Raw genomic sequence first — 6,874 nt, forward strand, 5'->3', positions numbered from 1 at the left:
GTTCCTGTGCTGTTCAGCCTGCAGCTGTACATCTTATGGAGGAAGGATTGCTCTGGAGAACATGGAGGGACAGGCACTGTGAGGTTGATCCTGGCTGTATCCCTGCCCGGGGCAGCACTGAGGGGCCTGGCAGGATCCTACCTGGGTGTGTGAAACACCTTCACAGGCCCTTCTCTTTCCAGAGTTGTTTGCACAAGCACGACAGCATTTGCACATCACAGCTGCCTCCATCTGAGTGTATTTACTGCTGGGAGTGGAGACAAGTGCTGGCTTTCCTTTGGGGAATGGGCAGTTGTTTTACATCCATTAGTTTGTTCCTGGCACACATACAGCTGGGCAGGAATGCTGCCAGAGCACCAGTAATGCCTCCAGGATGGCCAGGGCAGCATCCCACGCACATTACTGTTGCAGGAGGCCCTGGACATAAAGCAAATGCTTCCACAGAGACCTGGAAACTCTTCAGACTTGGTTTCCTTAACCTTTTGAAGCCCTGTTGTGGCTTGGGCTTCTACATCTAACAAATTCCTGGTGCAGGAATTAGTTTTTCAGTACCGAAGCATTGAAATGTCTTAATTTTTACACTAATGAGCTGGGATTCCCCACGGGTTGTCTCACAAGCTGTTTCAGCATCACAGAATTTCTCTGTGCCAAATATCACTGGTCTCTTCTGGGAAGAAGGAGTTTCTCTGACCCCTCTTTGCCATTAAGCTGGTTGTTCTCTGCCTCTGTCAAGGGTGACTTTGACAATCCAATTTCACTGATTTTTTTTCTCACTCATCTTCCCCATGAGCAGCTTTCTACTCACTTCCAACCTCAACCAGCTGAAGCTCCTCCTTCCCCTTGGTCTGATTTATTCAGCAGCTTCAGTGTGACTTGGGACCAGCAGTAAAAGTAGGCGTTGCTGGGGCACAGCCCATCTCTTGTGTGCAATATTTGAAGGAGTGTTGTTGGCACCTCTGTGCCAGTGCTCACAGGAACCTGGGGGTGGCATTCATTGGTAATTCCCCTTTCCCTAAAATCCAGACAGCAGAACATGCTGCTGCCTGCTCGGCTGCAACCACTCCAAAAACTGCTCAGACAGCAATCAGAGGCTGTGTCTCTCTGCCAGCATATTAACGAGACAATTTACTATGCATTGCTAAATATTTACAGCATATTTACACCTGAATTTGAGCAAAAAATCCTCTCACTCACGGAGATGCTCTGGGCTGTGAGGTATGATGCAACATGCTGAAAAAATAATCTTAAGATTCCCTTAAAGTCATGCCAGTTTTACCCAACAAACACACCGCCTCTGCTGTTGAGCTGTGGTCTCCTTAACTCCAGTAATGTAACGGTTGTAAGATTTAACAGGGAGACAAGCAGATGATTTAGCTGCTTTTCTGTGGTAGAGGAAGAGGAAAATCAGGCTGGAGTGGAGTGGAGGTGCCACCTGGAGCATTTGAAGGAAAGCCGGGATTTCCATGGCTGAGCAGCATCTGCTGGGACGGGTGTTTTGAGGATGTGTCACTTGGATGTGTGCTGCCAGGAGGGACAGGTGGAACAGCGCCCATCTCTGAAGGGCAGAGGTGAAAGTGATAAGGAAGGAGGCAATGGTGTGTTGTGAGGTGCCATCAGGAGCAGGTAATGAGGCATCCTGAGTGCCAGGCACAGGAAATTTGGAGTTGGCTGCAGGACATCTCCCACCAAAGCGAACGCTGCCTTCCCGAGGTGTCAGGTCTGCTGAGCACAACCCAAAGGCTTCTCTTGGCAATACTGCACTGCACCCAGTCCAGACTGGTTCTTACTGGTGCAGTAACCTTACAGCTCGAGAAAACAGAGGAAGGACTCTGGATCTGGCAGCTTTGAGATCATGTATTTTGTAGAAAGTTTTTGCCGCTTTTATAAAAGCATCGTTGCCTTCACATATATTTTTGGACTGAACACGTGGCCAGTTGCTCTTGTTAGAGTGATGGACCTGCAGCAGGTAATTCTCAATGTTTGCATTGAACAAGTCTGGGCTGCATTTTCTTGCTTAAAAAATTATGTTTGTGCACTCCATGAACGTAAAGCCAGTGATAAATGCAGTGGGAGCCAATCTGAATGCGCTAAGGAGGTGGTTTGCAATAAAGAGCACAGTACACACCGTCTCAGCCTAGAGCCTTAATTACTTTGAACAGCAACTAACTGCAAATTTTCTTCCCAGGTTAAGGAAAGAGAAGTGCCAACCATTTAACCTCCTTGCAGACACACAGTGTCCCCTTCTTTAGGTAAATGCACTGAGCTGAGGAATCTGATATTCCCATCCTGAGTAAATGGTTTCTGCCAGGGATATGCAGAGTGAGATTCACAGGATGTTCTCATTAAAATCTAGATCCTTGTAAACAGCAAAAGCCAAGGGGGAAAAAGGTATACAGGGCTTGAATTTACAAATGAAATCATATTTCATGCATAATTAGGAAGAAATTGTGAAATCTTCCCAGGCATGGGAAGCACTGAAGGTTGATGCAGATGCAGTTGGCTGTCCAGGGTCTTGCCAGGGCTCCCAACTTGTTTATCCTCAGCAAAAAGCATTTTAAAGGGAGGAAGCCAAGTCCCAACACCAGCAGTCTTTTCTTGTGGTCATCTATGTTGAATTGGAAAGCACAAAAGTTTCGAAGCCCGTCAGCCCCTTACCAGGACTTCTGTCTTTTTTTGTAATGTCTGAATAAGTAACACAGGTAGGAATTAAACAAAACCAAAACAGAACACGACAACATGAGAAAAACTGTCTCAGCTTATTGCACTAAAACTAAACTGGGGAGAACTCTCTCCTTCTCACCCATCCTTTCCTCTCAGTGGGCTCTGTTTCTTTCTTTGTGCCCATGATGCCCCTCAGGCTGTGTCTGGTAGAGGTTCCCAGGGACAGCATTAGTTAAAGTTCACCTCTCCTTCCAGAGCCCTTACACTCCTCGCTTGGGTCCATCTAGGCAGATTCAATTTTTCACCTTGAAACTTCTTTTTCTTCTTCTTAATCTATGTGACTGCCTGGCCATGCTTCTTAATTAGATGAGTTTTTTTTCCCTTTAAATCTTATCCAGAAGTACAATTTTATCTATTCTGCAGAGGCTCAGAGAAATATGAATGACAGCCTCTTACCATTCCATGCTTTCACAGCAGCTGCCACCACGGGCTTGTGCAATGATGGAGTTTATGAAGGCAAGAGGGAAAGTTGTTGTGCAGGAACAGGAGATGCTGTAGTTGTGTCACAATCTGCCATCTGTCATGAAGATGCAGCTGAATAAGCAGAAAGGGTGGAACCAGGAGCATGGTTGCACCCTTGCAGCACTTGATGTCCTCTCTGTCCTGCAGAAATTCTCCTTGGCCTCAGTGAGGTCAGGCTGTGGTTGGTCAGCAGTGGTGGATGTGGGTGACAATGGCCATGGGGTGGTCAGAGAGGAGTGTTTGCCATCTGTGTGCTAAGGAATCCTCTGGGCTCCTGCTGGACTTACTGCCCAGGGCAGCAGGAGAGGCTCAGCCTCGCTGTGTCCAGCTGTGCATGATCCTGCCATGGATGGGATGGGCTGGGTGTGAGGGGAAAACTAAAGGGAGCAACTGAGATAATCCTGTCAGAGTAATTCTGGCTTAGCCACTGGTGTGAGGAAATGTCTTGGGTTTCAGAGCGAAGTCATCTTTGCTTTGTCTGATGCAGAGATCCTCAGCTGGATCAGGGGTGTAGATTTGGGGCGTCAATAGACACTCCTGAAACACCTGCTTAGAAAAACAGACACAGGAATGCTCCCAGAAGTGCTGGCAGAGCCAAGCTATGTCTTCTATCCTGGATGTGAGATTCAGAAAAGTGAATATCAGCTCCAGTGTTTCCTTTGCAGGGCATCAGGTGTGGGATTTGTTTCCTTTCTGGGACTTCCCAGGAGCTGCCACAGACACTGAGGCTTCCTGACGTGCCCTGTTTGCCTTGGGACACACTGGGCTCTTTGCACCTGATCTTCTGAAGTGGTCCTCTAATTAAATTTAAGATCCAATTATTTAAAAGGTCTGTACATCCAGAAGTTTGATATTAATGTGACTTGGGAGCCTGCAATTCAGCACTTCAGCACAGCAAATGCCCCTGAATCCTGTGGCTGCCTCTAAAACCTTGTCTGTACCTGACATCCCTGAGCTCACTCAACACACCTGTCATGGAAGATGGAGTTGGGTGTCTCTCCCCAAATCCCATGTAGTGCCCCTGGCAGCAGGCTGTCCTCACCTCCAGCACAGCAGTAATGCTGGTTTTTAGCAGTCAGATTTGCCATTTTCAAGCGTGGAGCCAGAAGGAAGCTGGATAATGCAGTCAATTTAAATGGGCCAGTTCACTTAGAAAATCCTCCGCTAATTCCTGCTGTTTTCCAAGCTGCTAAAAAAGTTTAAGAAGACAATAATGTATGTCACTGTAGACAAGTAAAATAGCATAATTAATTGTGTTTTAATTTTTAAACCTCTTTTGTCTCGCAAGCTTGCGAGAAAGTTGAAAACTAGGATGTTAAAGAAAATAATTAAGAATTAAAGAAAATAATTAAGAATAATAAGAGGTAGAATTTGTATCAGAACAATTTCTGTTTTACAGTGGGTTAAATCAAATATCTGTATGTAGGAACGTGCAGACCATTTACTTTTTGCTTGTCTAGGACCAGCCTGAGTCTGTGTTATCTCCCTGTGAGCCTTCACTTCCAGGTAAAGCACTGTGGCAGTACCTGTCTTTTGTACAAGCCAGCTCCAGCTGGGATGTGCAGGCAAAAGGAAAATATTGTTTCACCTGGCTGCTCCAGTAAATCTGTCTCCTCGATGTGACTGGAAATCTGATGATGCACTTCAATTATTCAGCAAATTGGGAGATGAGTTAATTTTTGTGTCAAGCTGTGCAAATAAGTCAATGGGTTTAAAATCCTTCCAGCCCAATACCAGTCTTTTTGACATGCCTCTGAAAGCCTCTTCCTTTTTATGCTTTCCTCTACACTAAAAGAGAGGTTAATATTATTTATTCTTTCCAGAAAGAAAGAAAAAAACAATATCAAGTGTTTTGAAAGCTGTGACCTGGAGGCTTTCATTGTGCTGTGCAGTCAAGGGCAAGGCTCGTATTCAGAATTGCAGAGACACGGACAACAACGTGGATCAACATAATAAAAAGTTATTCAGCTGAAAGAGAGAAAAAACTCCACCAAAACCCCAGAGATCAAATATTTACTGGTAAGTGCAGTGAAACAGATATAAAGAAGTGGTTGTGTTCAGAGTTTTAAAGATCAAATTACCTTCCCAGCAAAAGGGCTGCTAAGTGAGGTCTCCATCCCATCAGCAACTGCTTCCTGCTGACGGGGGTGTCTTTTCTGTGAAATAATGGGGCAATTATGCCTTGTTGACCTCAGGAGTGTTGGTTGGGAACAAGAGGAGAAGCACGAGTTGGTCAAGGCACACTGGCACAGAAGGAGAGCATCACCCATCAGCAGGAGCTCCAGACTGTCTCTGGGACAGGAAAGCTGAACTGTAGTTTTTCTTTATCCTTGCAAATAATGCCCCCAGGCTGCTTTGATTCTGGCTGTCGAAACACGTTTAGCCCCACACAATGGCTTTGACTCATGCCAAGAGGGTGAGTGGGTGCTCAGGCTGAGCAGGGGAGATGGAGGCAGTGGAAGTCCCTGTGCTGAGGAGCTGGGTGCTGCCAGATCTCCTTTTCCCAGCTGCACAGGGCAGCCTAATGTGGGAGCACTGCAGCAGTGCAGATGGGCTGAGCTGCAGAAGGTAACAGAGCACTTCCCCAAATTTTCCCTCCAGTGCCTGAGCTTCTGAGGCTAATGAAGCTTTAAGGGATAATGTGGATTGCTGCATAAATTGATATCCTTTGCTAATTGCATCAGCATTTTGCTTTGATGAAATTCTAGTATAAGGTGCCAAGAAACTAATAACGTACAACATCAATAGCTATTTTACAAAAAAACAGAAGTCCGTGATTGATTGATTGATTGAACATCTGAAGATTCATGGAGCTGTGAGCCAGGTCACCAGGAATGGTTTTTAAAAGTTCAGTGGAAAAGTATTTCAACATGGTAAAGGATCATCCCTTTAAAAAAAAAAAATCAACCCCCAAACATTGTCAGAACATGATTCAGGCTACTAAGAGGAAGGTCACCTTGTCCTGCTTGCTCAGATGAGACTTATCACCACCCACAAGTTGCTTCAATCCTCTCTTCCTTTTCCCCCTGTTTGACTGCCAGCCAGCCATCTTGTCCTGGCTGCAGGAAATCAGGTGGCCTGAAACACTGCTGAAGGTCCTCAGAGCCAAACTGCTCTCAGGCCAGGGCTTCTGTGAATACCTCACCAGCATTTTCATCGCCAAATTGGAGAGAGGCACACTGGCTCTTTTTTAGCTCGGGGTCTGACAGAAGGAAAAGCCCTGGTATTCTCACACAGGGCTGACTCTGTGTCAGATGGTTGATAGCAAACAAATTGTTATTACCTGGCAGTTGGTCGGAAAGAGAAACTCATTCAGTCAAGCTTTTTAAGGACATAAAAAAGCTCATTGAAGTGGTGCCATTCCCAGAGAGCCAGGGGCTGCATCCTGCATGACTGTGACCTCCTTTTGCTGCTCCCTGCCAGCTTGTTTATCCTTATTTTGGACACTTCTCCCTTGACCTTGTGGCAGCCTTTTCTTACTGCCGTGGTGTTGACAAATGCATTTCACATCTCCAGCTTCTGTGCTGCAGTGAGGTCCCTCCCCACCTCCACTGTGTGAGCCAGAGGTGTTTGCAGGCCCAGCAGGGTCACACAGGGCCACACAGTCTCACCAAAGCCAAGAGCTGACTTTGCTGTCCTGCTGAAGGCAAGGATTTGATGCCCTTATTTTCTTGGGTTTGTGATGGAAATT

The sequence above is a fragment of the Chamaea fasciata genome, unplaced genomic scaffold (genome assembly GCF_029207755.1).
Source record: "Chamaea fasciata isolate MVZ Bird 193981 ecotype frontalis unplaced genomic scaffold, bChaFas1.0.hap1 SCAF_12, whole genome shotgun sequence".
Taxonomy (NCBI): Eukaryota; Metazoa; Chordata; class Aves; order Passeriformes; family Sylviidae; genus Chamaea; species Chamaea fasciata.